The 16,497-nt window shown below is 46.6% G+C and overlaps 1 protein-coding gene and 1 pseudogene across 1 annotated transcript in view; both read right to left on the bottom strand.

Moving 5' to 3' along the window:
- The window catches only part of cadpsa (Ca2+-dependent activator protein for secretion a), a 158,598-nt gene that overhangs the window by 111,466 nt on the left and 30,635 nt on the right, over positions 1 to 16,497 (bottom strand). The window lies entirely within an intron of this gene.
- LOC114436854 (uncharacterized) lies at positions 3,704 to 3,822 on the bottom strand (annotated as a pseudogene).

The raw sequence follows: 16,497 nt of genomic DNA, 5'->3' as shown, positions 1-16,497 counted from the left end.
TCTGTGATTTGTGCATTTACAATGACTGTATTTCAAATGCATGATCAATGCCCTTCAGGATACTGTGACTTTGAAGAACCATACTCCTCAGCTATGCACAACCTATCATTTTAAATCATTAAAACTAATCAAATTCTCCAGGACAGTGGATTCAAAGAGACAATCCCTACAAACCTTCATGTGACCTCCAAAGGTCCAACAGAAATAATTTACTGCTTGCAACAAAACTCAGGTCTCAATAGATAATTTCCTCTTTCATGACATTATCATGGCAGGCATCAAGCTATAGGTGAATGTGTCACAACTACCAGCGTTTACACGTGAGTTCACGGTTTGGTGATGGCAACAAGAAGCAATCTGATTTGTTAGTAAGTTTGTGACAAATAGATCATTCATCCATTACCAGTGACAACACCTCAGATGAGTCTGTGGCTGGGTAGAACATGTGAAAAAGCTAATAAGAAAAAACACTATTTAAAATAAAATATAACTGATCACAGCAGGAACTCTGCAGGTGTGACATCGGGGCAGGGTAGAGTTAAAAAAACTGGTGTGTGGATGCTGTTAAAGTGCAAATAATTATCTATAGCCATGGGAATTCCCTTTTCTCCAACTGGTAACATCTTTGTGAAAAAAAAAGAAAATGTGTATACATGGATTCCACTTTATTTATAATTTTGTAAAATAAATAATTAAAGAAATTCACATTTTGTTAGAAGGATTTTTTTATCACTGCACCAAGACATATGAAAACACCACACAAAAACAATAAGGGTTTTCTATGTAAATTTGATATTAACCAAGACTGATACAAGTCCATCAACATTAACGTCATTAAAAAACAGAAACAAATTTGGCTTCCTTTTACACACACACAGACACCATCCCAATCCTGTGTCCTCTGTTGGCTGACATAAACAAGTCCGTCTCCCCTCTGGATGGATTAACAGTCCCAAACCCTGATAATGATTAGAAAAAGCAATCACTCACCCTTCATTTAGATAAGGGGACAGCAGTCAGCATGGCAAGAGAAAGGGCTATGAGCAGTAACCTCTGTGTACAGTTGTCATGGCAACCACATGTAAGAGGATAAAGGGCAGTGAGCGTTCATGCCTATTAGTGTTTATGCCTCAGCGTGGTACTCGTGTGTGCACGACTATGTAAATGTTTAGGCTAATGTAATCATAATCAATACAAAATTAATATTAATATATATTTAAGTGTTGACTGGAACAGCAGCAGTTCTTTGATAAGGCAAAGGTTGTGTGGTATTTTTTTCACTCGTCCATCATTTGTGTTACCAAGGTGCAGAGAAAAGCAGTACTGAACCACACTGCAAGTACAACTCCCCTGTCCACACTGGGAAAAGCTGTGGAAAATTGCAGGTAATTGCAGGCTCACATGTTGATAATTGCATTTGGTGTCACTCAGGCAAATAGGAAATGCAAGTAGATCATGGAGTTAAATTTAATTTTTAGAAAAAATCCACAGTTTTGTCATTGCCATCTGTCAGTGCTGGGGCTACATAAGTCCCCACACCTTCAGGGATTTATCTGCCAAGCATCAAACCCCAGAGGCTGAGAAATGAAGCTCATACAAAAGTGTTGAAAACTGCAAGTCCCCTTTATGGCCTATGGGGGCTGCTCCAAAAGTGAGTCAATCCCTATAGATTCTATAGATGTTAAAACTTTAGCAGCAGAAATCTTTACAGCCTGGCACAAAAAAGTCCCTTAATCCTTGTTGTTGTTGAGTTTCATATTCATAACATTATACATAATCAATGGTGTGACTGTTTTCCATAGTTATATAAAACTTCACCAACTAATTAAATGTATTAAAGTTCAGGGTAATGTAGCAAATTGTTGTTGCTGTGCCCTCATTAAATGAGGGAAAAGTGTGACACTGCAATAAAAGTATGGAAAGAGCATGGAAAATATTGACACATGTTATATAGTGTCTGTCTATAGTGTCTATCTGACAATTTTCTCAAGAACAGTTCATCCATCTATTTTCATATTTGATTTGTACACTGATGTTCAGCGTTGAGGTCATAGTTTGGTGAACAGATTTTCTGTGACACTTTCTCAGCAGTGATTTCCCTGTCTGCAAGGAGAGACAAAGCACTGACAATGAATTCATAGCGGTGCTGCTGTCATGAGCTGGCTGCCTGACATCCACTACTTCATATCGATGGGTTACATTGTAACGTTGGTTCTCTGAGTGGAGAGACTATCTCTCCACCCTACATATTCCATATGTACGGGGACTGATCCCCACGGGAGCAGTATGACGTGGATACTCTTTAAGACACACCACCTGTGGTGGCCACGCAATGATTGGCACCGTGGCTATATAAGCACCACGCATGCGTGGCCTCCTCGGTTAACCTTGATTGGAACGCGTTTCCGAGTGGCCTGGAGCTGGAGAGATAGTCTCTCCACTCAGAGAACCAAGGTTACAATGTAACCCATCGTTCTCTTTCGTGTCTCTCCACCCTACATATTCCATATGTACGGGGACTCTGTAAGACACACCACGAGGAAACCAAGCAGACAGCGCTGCAACGGCTGAGGGTGCGACGGCAGACGAACTCGGGTGAGATGTCCCTGCCACCTGAATAAACACCCATGTGCTCAACAGAGAAATATTTATATACACACACCCATTCCTTGTCCAGTGCCCGAGGGCCCTCGGACTTGGCTGGCCTGCCAGACGCTAAGCCGGTTGTAAAGGGTGGAAAGCCATCCCAGCCTGCCCTCCTTAGCAGCAGGCTGGCTCGGAAAAAAACGCCTCATGAGTCTGACCACCACCTGGGTGTTGGACCGTCATGGGAAACCTGGCAATGTATGAGGCGAGACTGCAAGACCAATTCAGGCAGCATAGCCACAATAACCACCAGGGGGAGGGAGATCAACTCCACCATCCCCGAAAAATGACACTCCGGCCAGGGTCCTAATGGGGAGCCATGGCCTGGAAGGCAGGGTAAATTGAGACCTGTTCTTTTCTACATCCTGCTGTGCCGTGCCCAGTACACGTTTGGCAAACATTGTGCGGGCTGCTACATTTATGCAGAAGAACCTGATAAATGTAGATGGGGTCGTCGCAGAGGCCTCCTCTCAAATTTCCAACAAGGAGGCACCTTGCCATAAAGCCCATGAGGTAGCGAGGTCCCATGGAATGTGCCCACACCTCTGCAGGGGGTGACCTACACTGTCTACTCTGACATACTGGGCAATAAGGTGGCAACCTTCACCAGCCGGAAGAGGTAACCCCCAGCGCTTAAACCACGCACCGTGGTAATACGCCGGGTGCGGCCTGCCATAAGAAGACCAGCTGGGTGGCCGAGCACCTAGGGAGGCAGCCCCATGGCCAGGATCTGAGCCCTCTCAGGGGCCAGGCACAATATGCAAGCCCCTGGGGCAAAGGGGTAGAACAGAGTCCCCTGGGTCCGGGACAGGAGATCCCGTCTGGCTGGCAGTTCCCAGGGCTGCCCACAAAGGAGGGAAGCGTTCGCTGGGAACCAGGTCATCTGAGGCCAATTCGAGGCCACCAAGATGAGACTCACCTTCTCCACCTGAACTCTATGAAGAGTGGGTGCAGAAGGGTAGAAGGGGGGAAGGCCGTGGCCACTACCCTGTCTGTGCGTGAGGGGAGGTCGTCCATCCCCAGGAGAGAACAGGGAACAGTCTGCTGTCACCTGGAGGCAATACAGCACCTGGTATTCCCAGGCGGTCTCCCATCCAAGTACTAACCAGGCCCGACTCTGTTTAGCTTCCGAGATCAGACGAGATCGGGCGGTTCTAGAGTAGTATGGCCGTGAGCTCTTTCTCACCAGCACATGGCAGTTCGGAAGACCCGGCAGGAAATGCTGGAGGGTCAAGTAGCTGCCTTCAGTCGCAGCCGGCCGATGTGCAGCCCCAGCCAGGGGCCCTCCATCGGCCAGAAATACCATCCTGCCAGGGAGGCATCCGATGACACCATCCGGCGACGCAGACCCAGCACATTAGGAGGGCTTCCCGCATCTGAGGCAGGCCCCAGATACGAAGAGTCCTCCCACCAGCAGAGAGCCCTGCGCACCCTGCGTGTCATCAACACTCTGGCTTGCAGATCCCTCTGGGGGCACAATCCCCGGCCCAAGAGGCGATGCTTACTGGGTGCATATATAGATGGGCCAAAGGTGCGCTGTGGCCGCCATCAAAACCCAGGAGGCGAAGGCACAACTGCCAGGTCACGGAAGCCCCGAAGCGAACTGGGACAGGCAATTACCTAATGGTGGCCTTTTCCCAGGCGTCAGGGCTTCTCCAGAGAATTCCTGCCCTGGCATCCAACCACATGCCCAGGAATTCTGTGGACTGGGAGGGCTGCAGCCTGCTCTTTCTACTGTTGAGGCGCAGACCCAGGTGCTGCAAGTGCTGCAGAAGACGAGCCCTCTGAAGGTCGCACTGCCTCTCCTTTCTCTTCCTTTCGGTGTTAGCACATACCGGCTCATCATCCAGACACCCGAGTATGTACCAGCTGGGTGGCTAAGCACCCAGTGCATCAGCTGCAGCAACACACCAGATGACAGCCGACCCTTACCCAACCGGGAGCCGCCTAGCATGTGAACTGCACTCCACAGCAATATGCTAGGAACCACTAAAATACAGCTGAAGCAGCCCTGGTGCGTAGGCCATACGCTGCAGCGATGCACCAGGTAGGCCATAGCTGTTAGCTCACGGCACCGCAAGCACTACACCAGACAGATCACATGCAGATCACATTACCATGTCATGACTGCATGTCATGAATCATGAATCCAAGATGGCGCCGGGTACGGACGCCCTGGTGTTTTGGTGCGCTCTGTTTTGTTTGTTTTTGTGCACAAACTGTGTGTCTGCATGCTCTTACACCAGAGAAGAGCTCATGAACATCAGATTTACCATACCTGTGGACTTATCACCAGTTTTTTTAGCATCTGCTGCCGATTTACTACACGTTTTAGTTAAAAAGGTGAGACGCCGGCGCAGAGGGAAGAGAGCTGGTGCGCTGGTGCGCCTCCGGAGACGTGGGACGCGCACACCGTTACCTGGGATTTTTCTCTCTAACGTCGGCTCACTTAGCAACAAAATGGACGAGCTGACACTGTTGATGGGAAGGAACAGGGACTTTTCTTCATCTTGTGTATTGTGCTTCACGGAGACCTGGCTTTGTGAACAGATACCGGACTGCGCGCTGCAGCTGGAGGGATTCCAACTCCTCCGAGCGGATCGCCACAAGGAACTCTCCGGTAAAACCAAAGGTGGAGGTGTCTGTTTCTATATCAACAGTGGTTGGTGTACTGATGTGACTGTGATCTCCCAGCACTGCTCTCCTGCTCTGGAATACTTATTCATTCACTGTAAGCCATTTTACTCTCCACGTGAGTTTGCTTCATTCATTCTGGCCGCTGTTTACATCTCGCCCGGTGCGGACGTGCACGAGGCTCAGCGTGCACTCGCGGATCAGATCCTGTGTTTGGAGCAAACATATCCGGACTCCTTAATTATTGTCCTTGGTGACTTTAATAAAGGAAACCTGAGCAAAGAACTCCCGAAGTACAAACAGCTGATCAAATGCCCGACCAGAGAGGAGAACACACTGGATCACTGTTACACCACAATAAGCAAGGCATATCGCGCAGTGCCCCGTGCTGCTCTTGGACTATCTGACCACGTGATGGTCCATCTGATTCCTGCGTACAGACAAAGGCTGAAGCTCTCCAAACCTGTGGTGAGGACATCTAAAAAGTGGATCAGCCAGGCTGTGGAGGAGCTTCGCTCCTGTTTTGAGACAACGGACTGGGAGGTGTTCAGGGCTGCCAATGATAGTCTTGATGAGTATACAGACACTGTGACGTCATATATACAGTACTGTGAGGACAGTATTGTGCCAACACGCACCAGGGTGAGTTATAACAATGACAAACCCTGGTTCACAGCTAAACTCAGACAGCTGAGGCTAGAGAAGGAGGCTGCTTTCAGAAGTGGGGACAGAGACTGCTACAAACAGGCCAAGTACAGGTTTAGCAAGGAGGTGAGAAGTGCTAAATCACTGTACTCTGAGAAAATCCAGCAGCAGTTCTCTGCTAACGACTCTGCCTCTGTGTGGAAAGGACTGAGGCAGATCACCAACTACAAGCCCAAAGCCCCCCACTCAGCTGACGACCTGCAATTAGCCAACAGTCTGAACGAGTTCTACTGCCGCTTTGATGGACTATCAGCCAGCCCTGACACCTCTCCACACACCTCTCCACACCCCATCAACACGGACATCCACATCAAAGATACCCCATCAGAGTCCTCCTTGCCCCCCTCCTCCTCCCCCTCAGCTGCCCTCTCAATCCTGGAGGAGGATGTTAACAGACTGTTCAGGAGACTGAACCCCCGCAAGGCTCCTGGACCTGATGGTGTGTCCCCCTCCTCCCTAAGACACTGTGCAGATGAGCTGACTCCAGTGCTCACAGACATCTTTAACACCTCTCTGGAGTCATGCCATGTGCCAGCCTGCTTCAAATCCTCCACCATTGTTCCAGTTTCCAAGAAACCAAGGATCACTGGTCTTAATGACTACAGACCTGTGGCACTGACGTCTGTAGTCATGAAGTCCTTTGAGCGCCTGGTACTGTCCCACCTCAAGACCATCACAGCCCCCCTCCTGGACCCCCTGCAGTTCGCCTACAGAGCTAACAGATCTGTGGACGATGCTGTCAACCTGGCTCTTCACTACATCCTGCAGCATCTGGACTCCCCGGGAACCTATGCTAGGATCCTGTTTGTGGACTTCAGCTCTGCTTTCAACACAATCCGCCCAGCTCTCCTCCAAGACAAGCTGTCCCTGCTGCATGTTCCAGACTCCATCTGCCGGTGGATCACTGACTTCCTGACAGACAGGAGACAGCATGTGAGGCTGGGGACGAATGTCTCGGAAACAAGGACCATCAGCACCGGTACCCCCCAAGGCTGTGTACTTTCCCCTCTGCTCTTCTCCCTGTACACCAACTGCTGCACCTCCAGCCACCAGTCTGTCAAGCTGATTAAGTTTGCTGACGACACCACCCTCATTGGACTCATCTCAGACGGGGATGAGTCTGCCTACAGGATGGAGGTGGACCGTCTGGTGTCCTGGTGTGCTGACAACAACCTGGAGCTGAATGCCCAGAAGACAGTGGAGATGACAGTAGACTTTCGGAAAGTGCCAGCTCCATCACCCCCCCTCACCCTGACAGACACCTCCATCTCCACAGTGGACTCTTTCCGCTTCCTGGGTACCACCATCACCCAGGACCTCAAGTGGGAGCTCACCATCAGCTCCCTCATCAAAAAGGCCCAGCAGAGGATGTACTTCCTGCGGCAGCTGAGGAAACTCAAGGTGCCAGCCAGGATGATGGTTCAGTTCTACACGGCCATCATTGAGTCCATCCTCACCTCCTCCATCACAGTGTGGTACGCTGGGGCCACTGCCAGGGACAGGCACAGACTGCAGCGTGTTGTGCGCTCTGCTGAGAAGGTGATCGGCTGCAGCCTGCCATCTATCGAGGACCTGTACGTCTCCAGGACTCTGAGGCGTGCAGGTCGGATCACAGCTGACCCTTCTCACCCTGGACACGGACTCTTTGAGCCACTCCCCTCAGGCAGGAGGTTACGGTCCATTCGGACCAGAACCTCACGCCACAAGAACAGCTTCTTCCCCTCTGCTGTTGGACTGTTAAACTGTAATTAATGCACTGCTCTGCACTGTCTTCAGAAGGTCACTTTAGTATAGTCACTGCACAATGACGACTATTTGCACTGTTTACTCCATCTTGCACTACTTGCACACGAGTACCACCTCACCGATCCATGTGGTACCTGTTACATTATTACACTGTTCCATTCGATCATATAAGGGTCTATGTTTACCATTTCATCTGCACAGTATTTTATGTTCTGTTCATTGTATGTCTGTTACGCCATGTCTGTCATGTAAATTTAGCCTTACTTTAGTTTATTTACTTAATTTTATCTTAGTTTTTATCTTATTGCATGTTAATTGTTATATGTTCTTTGTATGCACCAATCACTAAGGCAAATTCCTAGTAATGTGAACCCCCTTCACTTACATGGCAATAAACATGATTCTGATTCTGATTCTGATTCTGATTCTGACAGAGCCAGCGTGTGGCCCCGAGCCAACACACGCAAGCCCCAGGGAGTGTCGCCGAGTGTGTTAGCTCACCACCGCAAGCAATACACCGGGACAGGAGTGGAAATGCCAAATGGTAGGGCACAGAACTCGAGGGTCCTGCCATTGAGGGTGAACCTGCCCGAAAACAAGCGTCTTCCAGGCCGAGCGTGGCAAACCAGTCGCCTTGGAGGACAGCCTGTCAACATTCTGCACCAAAGTGGGCCTCAAAGATCTCCCATCCTTCTTGTGGATGAGAAGTACCCGGAGTAGAACCCAACTCGCCAATTGCACTGCACTACTTCTCTTCCTTTTTCCCAGAGTCCCATTGTCCCAGATTACTGCTGCCAGAATCTCCCTGAGCTGAGGGCCCGCTATCACTGGAATCATGGCTGACCTCATCAGCAGGGGGTGGCTTTTCCGTAAATACTGCAGGCGATAGCCCTGAGTCATGGCTTTCTTTTTCTTTTTTTGAAAACGATCCAGGGGTCCGCCCCATGCATCTCCCACAAGTAGGGATGCGCATGGGGGGTCAAGGCGGGGCTGGGCTCCATAGAAAGTCAGGGCCGAGGAGAGGGTTTGGGGCCTCCAGGGCCCTACTCCTCGGCCGACCACGTCTGGCCCTGCTGCGACAGCTGGCATCCAGACACACTCTGAGGTCACCCGGAGCTACCAGGAGCTGCGATGACCCCATTGGTGGAGCTGCTGGGCTCCGCTGTCTGTGGCTCTGCCGGAGCATGCCTGACGTCTCCCGAGCACATCGACGGGCCTCCTGGGTCTGATGCAACATCTCAGTTGCACCTGGCCCCACAGAGCTGATGGCACTACAGGCCGCCTAAGCCGACAGGCCTGATCCTCCGCATCAGTGGCGACCGGGACAGCCAAAGATGGCGCCTCATCACCCAGAGGGAGGCATGGTCCTGTCTATGGCCACTGCCTGCTCCTTTATCAGCCTACCAGTAATGTTGTGCAGCCGCGTCAGTGCTCAAACTGCTTAGCAAGCTGACACTGGCACAAGGCTGAAAGGCTGTCTATGGACAGCCATGGCTCCATGCATTATAGCGAGCCTGGCCTCAATGGTCCTCCTTTAACAGCACAGACTTGGAGGGTGACATGAACACGACCAGTGCCTGGTCCATGGAAGGAAATGGCCCACAGCCGATCCTTTCCCGACCGCACACTGGTGCCAACTGCCTACATAGCCCTGTCCACCAATGGCGGGCTTCAGACGGCTTGGCAAACTGCCTTCTTTGCAGCACCACTTCCTCCACATCAGGAAGTAGTGGCACAGCTCTTATTTTCTAGAAGGGGCAGGACACCCGTGTCCTCCTCCCCAAACAGGAAGGGCCCCTCACGAGCTGCTTAGGCGAGAAGATTTCGCGTGAGACAATAGCTGCATGAGCCACCCGGCAGAGCCGAGGCCACAGCAGCCACTCTACCGCAGCCAACGTAAAGGGAACAACGCAGCAATCCTGAGAGGAGCCCGCAGACCAGCTCTCTTGCCGTAGCAGGCGGACAATACTGCGTTAACCCTGTCTCCTCCACACACGCTGGTTTCTTTAAATCTGATATGAACCATGTCCTGACTGCTTGAGCCGTGGAAATCAAAGAATCGAGGAGGCCACGCATGCGTGGTGCTTATATAGCCACGGTGCCAATCATTGCGTGGCCACCACATCCACGTCATACTGCTCCCGTGGGGATCAGTCCCCGTACATATGGAATATGTAGGATGGAGAGATAGTCTCGACACGAAAGAGAACTTGCCATTTCTCACTGCGGTGGTTGTGTCAAAGCGGACAAAAGATAAACGCAAAGTTTCTGTTTGATTGTACAAGCCAGCCACATTGTTCATTTCCTCATTTATTCAGTTGATATCGCAACACATATCAGAATGACTTTATTAGAAGTCATGTCTTGAGAAGATAGCAATCCTGGTTGCATAATAAATTGTTACACAAACACAATTTGTAACAAGACGTCCTGACAGACATGGAGGTCTGTGGACAGCTCTTAATCAAATCACTGTCATTTTCACAAGATTTTTTGTTTATTGTGTGAACATTAAGACAGCTGAAATAGTTATTCATTGCTGTTGAGCAACATTTTTAAAATGTACACGATATGTTCTGCTGCAAATCAACAAAATCCTTATCTTCATAGTAAATAATGAGACTTTTTATTCATCCAGATTTGAGGATCTGTCTTAACAATTTCTTTCTAAGGCGATTTATTTGTGCTGATCACAGAACTGACAATGATTTGACATCCATGTGGTTTGCAGTGGTTTGAGCATAACATCCAGAGTAACAGTTACAGAGACTTTCTGCCGAGGTAGTTTGTAGCTTTGGTGAACTGGACATCTAATTGATTTGTGAAATCACTATTGATTCTTCTTCAATCTCCTCATGGTTTGATTGATCCAGCACTCACCGTGCCTTCCACTGTGTTGTCTCCAGTCTATTGTGACCAGTTAGAAGCTTTCAGTGGTTGCCGACTAAACCGCAGCCCTAATGACTAAAACCCATCTGATAAAAAGGAAAGAACACCCACTCTGTTCTTCTCTCACAACATATCCGCTGCGTTGGCCTGCAATTCAATTTGTCTCCTGGCTCCAGCCATCATTACTGCCAAAGGCACATTCATCAAAAGAGATGTGGCTCGCTTTTTGACCCCACTGCTCTTTATGTGATGTTTGCAGTGTGTGAGAGGACAATCATCTCATTTGCTGCTCTGAGGCATTCACTAGGATGTTTCAACTAAAGCAACAAACAACATGCCTGCATGCTAATACACTGCAACAACCTTTAATCACAACAATGATTTTCAAGCTTTGAAACAGTTGTCTAGTCAGGCTTAGAGTGACATGTGACCAATAAGAAGCGAGCACTAATAGTTTAAAATGACACATTCTAGTACACTCTAATTTTTCTCTGTTTGAAAAGAAGCAAAATTAAGAAGGGAAAAGTTTACAAGTTTACAAACTCATCAAGCAAACTCATCAACATACTGTATTTTCGCGACCATAAGGTGCAGTCTGAATTACGGGGTCTGTCCTCAGCACATACATAAGGCGCACCGTATTATAAGGCGCATGTTACACTAAAACATAAGTTCTACCCAAAAAAAGGTAACGGACGCGAAACAGTGAGTTAAGTCGAACTTACAGCTATGTTCAATACACTCACATTTAATCATTCCGTACATTTTAATCAATCCTCTCGTGCAAACCCATCAAAGTCCTCACCTTCAGTGTCAGAATTAAACAACTGTGCAAGTGCTTGCATACCAGCTTCCCTCTCATCCCTGTCAGAGTCACTGTCGTTGCCGGCAAAAGCTTGGACAACAGTCAATGCAGAAACATTAGTCCACACATCCACAATCCAATCACATATGGTGGTGTAACTCGCCCGGCGCTGCCTCCCAGTCTTAGTAAAGCTGTGCCCGCCGTCTGCCATCCATCACTCCCACGCCACTCGCAACTTCATTTAAAACACCCTGTTTATGCCGATGTCCAGTGAACGCTGGCTTCTCATGCCCCGTGGTCTGTATTGATACTGTACTGGTCCCCGTTCTCTCTACAGCTTGGTTCACAGGGATGTCGAAAGTGAGGGGGACCTCATCCATGTTGGTGATGTGGCTGGGCTGGATGTTTTTGCTTGCAATCTTGTCACTACAGTAGGCACGGAAGCTGGCCAGCTTTTCTTTGTAGTCCGCTGGAAGTTGCTGCGCCATGGTAGTCCTTGTGTGGCTCGAGAGATGACGCCTTTCATAAAACGCAAGCACCAAGACGGACCTCCTTTAAAATGTTCGATATTCATGTCCTGTGCTATCGTTGTTGCCTTCAGTCGAATGGTGACTGTAGAGATGCTTCTCCCGGCAGTTCAGCTGATTGGTGAATTGCTGCCATTGTACATAGTGCACATAATATGTAGTATCCATCTGATTGGTTCATCGCTGCTAACGTACGTAGTGTACGTATGACGTAGTGTTCAGCTGATTGGTGAATTGCTGCCAGCGTACGTAGTGTACGTATTACGCAGTATCCATCTGATTGGTTCATCGCTGCTAGGGTACGTAGTGTACATCTGACGTAGTGTTCAGCTGATTGGTGAAATGCTGCCAGCGTACGTAGTTTACGTATCACGTCCCTGTGTCTGGTACTCAACCCATACATAAGGTGCACCCATTATAAGGATACAGGAAATTGAGAAAATTTTAGACTTTTAGGTGCGCCTTATAGTCGTGAAAATACGTACATGGGTATCTGTAAAATGAAGGCTTTTCCCTTTGTTTGTGCCTTTCATTTACACATAAATGGAGTTTTCGCCTCTGAAAACGATTCTTTCTAAAAACTCCAGCAAAAGTGAAAACTTTAGGAAAACCCCGAATTCGCGAAACTGAACTGACAAAAACGGAGTTTGCTGCAGTCTGTGCTTCCGTTCGTGCAACCTTTTTTTGTGCAGTACAGTTGCAAGAGTAGGCTGTAGTCTAGTAATGGAAGCATTCTGGGTAGCGTTTGCATTTCTGTTGGTGTAAGCACTTTTTATGTATTTGCAGGTCTCGAGGTTCAGCAAAGAGCCAGACTGAGTCGATGAGGCTTCTGATTGGCCTGCACGGCTCTACTTCTTCCTACACTGCCACCCACAGGCCTGCCGTAGTTATGATGGCTCTTGAGAGAAATATTCATTTTTACAGATACCCGTGTAAATGTAGCCTAAGAGAGCTAATTGGATCATTGTGTTGAAGTGATTTAAATTTAAATCAAGTAAAGTACTTTCTTTAAGCCGTGGCTGTGGGTGAAGTTGGTAAATAAAAGGTGACTTCTTTTGAGAAGCCAGTGGACAAATCTGCCTTGTTGTTTCCTTGTGGGTCACTCCAAATGTCATCAGTTTGCCAATGAAAAACTGAAACACAGTATCTGACCAGTGCTAAAGCAGTACAGAGGCCATTGACTATGTCTTATTTTTATTTACTCCAGTGAGGCAGATGGAAAGGTAAAGAGTCACTGAATTCAATAACAGACATGCTCCAGAGCTAAAATTAGTTTACATGGCTGCCAACCAGTGGAACGGGAGTCAACAGTATCTCGTGTTATTAGTGAATGCTGGTTCAGAAGTCAGTGGGTCATAGTAGTTTGCTCTCTCTCTCCAGTAAACAAGAGATTTACAGTTAGGGAAGATAGTATATCTTTTGTACAGCTTTTGAAAGACTCAAATCCCAAACTTGAATGAGAATATAACTAGTTTTAGGATTTCATGACTGACATTCAAATTGTCATTTTTAGCATAAATGTAGTTATTTATTGAATTTGGCTGAGGAAAAAACTATGAAAAAAAAGCCCCATACAAACTGGTGATAAGCAACATCTGAGTGAAAGAAAATCTACCCAAATAGCAAGTGAATGTGGCCCATATCTGGCATTGATGCGGCACTTTTGGCCTTCCTCTGGCCCTGATGAAATGGACATGTGCCTCTAGTGGCCCACATGTAAAATTGTAAATGTGGCACAGAATTTCAAATTTAATGTGGGCCTCTTTTGGCTAAGATGTCTGTTATGTCACATGCCACAGTGGATAAAGATTTCTCTTATGCTGAAGTGAGCCACATTTGGGCCATTTGCTACCTGGGTATGGAAGCAGTAAGCAGACACTTAGTATTGAGCTCATTTGTTTTCTTTTTGGCTTCAATTTTACTAAAAGAAAATGGCATGGTAAAAAAAGTTATATGTTATTCAGGCTGTATTCCTTTTGGAGGCTGTACTGGCCTAATACTAAGACAATAACTTGACACTAAAACCTTTGAACATGACTGTACTGCTGAGGTTTGAGAAACAGTAGTGGATGTCTCTATGGCTTAGCTATAGAGACATACAGCATCTGGATGCGTGGGCCAGGCAGTCACTAATGAGGCCAGCAACATGTTTTGAGGATGTGTGTCTGGGAGGAGCCTCTCTGTCTGGGTCTTCTTCAAAAGCATCTGACCAGGGCTGTAGGCAACATAAGATTCCAGCAGTTTCAACTTGCATCTGCTTCCTATTCCAGTCATCTCCAAGTTACACAGGCATCACCTCAAAGTCAAGACACTCACGCTTTGGTGGTAAAGGATTTTAAACATATCATTTAACAGAAGGATTTCCAAGCTGTGGATTAGAGGATTAAATGGAACAGTATGTTGTGGATTTGGATTTGAGGCCTTTTCAAACTGTGCACAGGTGATGCAGACAAGTTAACATCATGTCATCATTTAACTTCCTGCCAGCCATCTTTCAGTACTTTCAGAAACAGCAGCTGATGTTGCCATCTCCATTCCCAGTGAGAGCACTGATATAAAGTAATCATATGCCTGGTGTGAGATTAGTTTAACCATGGCATGGAGCTGCTGGATTTTAATTGCCAGTTATTAGCCACAGAGTGCAGCTCACACACTAAGAAGCCAAGTGTTTACTCTCAGCACTGATAACTGGAAAACAAAGGCTTCATTTAGTGGAAATTTCTTTTTGTTTCTTGTAATGGCTGGGCCTCCCTTCCTGTCTGCCTCCTTCTAATCACCACCCTGGTTTAAACAGTTCAACTCACTCATCCACCTCTTTTTCCATTTGACAGTCCCCCCTTCAGCCTTTTCTCTGCAGGGTCCTGACAGTTGTGAAAACTGTACTAACCATAAAAAGTAAAAGTTACAGTGGTGTTCAGTCATTTATAGTATTGTGGTTAAGAGGCTGTTGTCATTATCAGGACCAAAGATGAGATATAGGCATCAAAACTACTTGATGAGGTCTGGGAAAAGATTAAAGTTTCTGTTTAATAAAATGGTCAATAAAGTGATTACCTTCTAATTACTGTTAGGTCTGCTTTAGTAAGCTAAAACACTAGCAACAAAACATTACTGCATACTTTGCTGATTATCCTTATTCTTTTGCATGCAAGTGTAAAGGGAATATTTTGAAAATCCCCCCCAAAAAAGGAAAGGAAAAAAAGAAATGTGTTTCCATCAAGTGGTCGGGGTAGATCACAAGTAGTTGTGTCAAAAAATTTTGTTACATGGAACATATACCATTACAAGGCTGTAATAAAGAGTTAAGGAAGTAGCTGTTACAAAGTGGAAACAGAACAGCTGGAAGTCTGCTTGCAGAAATAGCTGACACGAGTCAGTCTTCTTCTTCTACTAATATGTGAGTTCACTGTTTGCTACATCAAACATGGTGTTTCCATCCATTTTGTGCATCAATTTTTTCAGATAAGTCAAACACCACCTCAAGCAAAGAGGATTGTTGTTGTTAATGCAATACTTACAATGTGCATAACAACAGAGAGGTGGCGTAGTTTCAACATCTTTTAGATTAGGCTACATGAGGCTAAAACTGATATTTGGATAACAGCACACAACATATCCAACTGCTTTCTTTCAGCTGATCCCTCTTGTTCTATTGCCTGCTGTCCCCACTTGTAGACTTGTTTAGGGGTCAGAAGCTGTGTAAGTATTCCCGTGCATGAATATCTACTGATAGCTTGTACAGTGTCAACAGATGGACTATAAAAATAAAGTCTTACCCATTTGTAATGAGGACATCTATCTTTGTAGAAGGCACTTGTCTCCAATGCAGTAGATGAGACACCTCGAACATCAAGACACTGATTAAAATGTCAACATTCAGGGGGAATATAAAGACTTCTGACTATAAATGGATTACTATGAAGTCAACCCAAGTTTTGATTGACAGACCAAAGGGCAATGATGTGGGGTTCCACAGAGGTCCAACTTGGGTTGCCATTTGTTCAATCTTTATATCCTACCATTAGTCCAAATAATGGAAATCAGTCATGTATCCTACCATATATGTATGTATGTATACACATATACAATGTCACCCACACCACTTGTGATTGAGAGATAAGACTGAATTAATAATTTTTGGGACACAGAAACAGAGAGTGAGCTCTCACCTTGACTTCCACTCTCAAAAGTAAAGAGTCCAGTAAGAAATCTTATTGTTATAATGGAGCTGGAATTTTCACAAACGTAGGAAACCACATTAACCCTGTTTCAAAGTTTCTGCACTGACTCTCTCTCTCTCTTTTATTGCCTTGGTGATTATGTATAAATCTCTAACAGCTCAGCACCTTTATACATCTCTGATTGACTTATGCCTGCAAAACCTGCAATGATATCCCAGATGATGTCAAATAGGCCATACTACTGTCAATAATTAAGTCCAAGTTAAAACCTTTAACTGCTCAAACTACACTGTATGTCTTTGTTCTAATTAAAAATGTCATTATGTTTTTTTTACTACTGTAAAGTACTTGGAAGTGTAAGTAG

Source organism: Parambassis ranga, chromosome 5 (genome assembly GCF_900634625.1).
Source record: "Parambassis ranga chromosome 5, fParRan2.1, whole genome shotgun sequence".
In the NCBI taxonomy this organism is placed as follows: Eukaryota; Metazoa; Chordata; class Actinopteri; family Ambassidae; genus Parambassis; species Parambassis ranga.
This window is presented reverse-complemented; position numbering and strand designations above follow the sequence as displayed.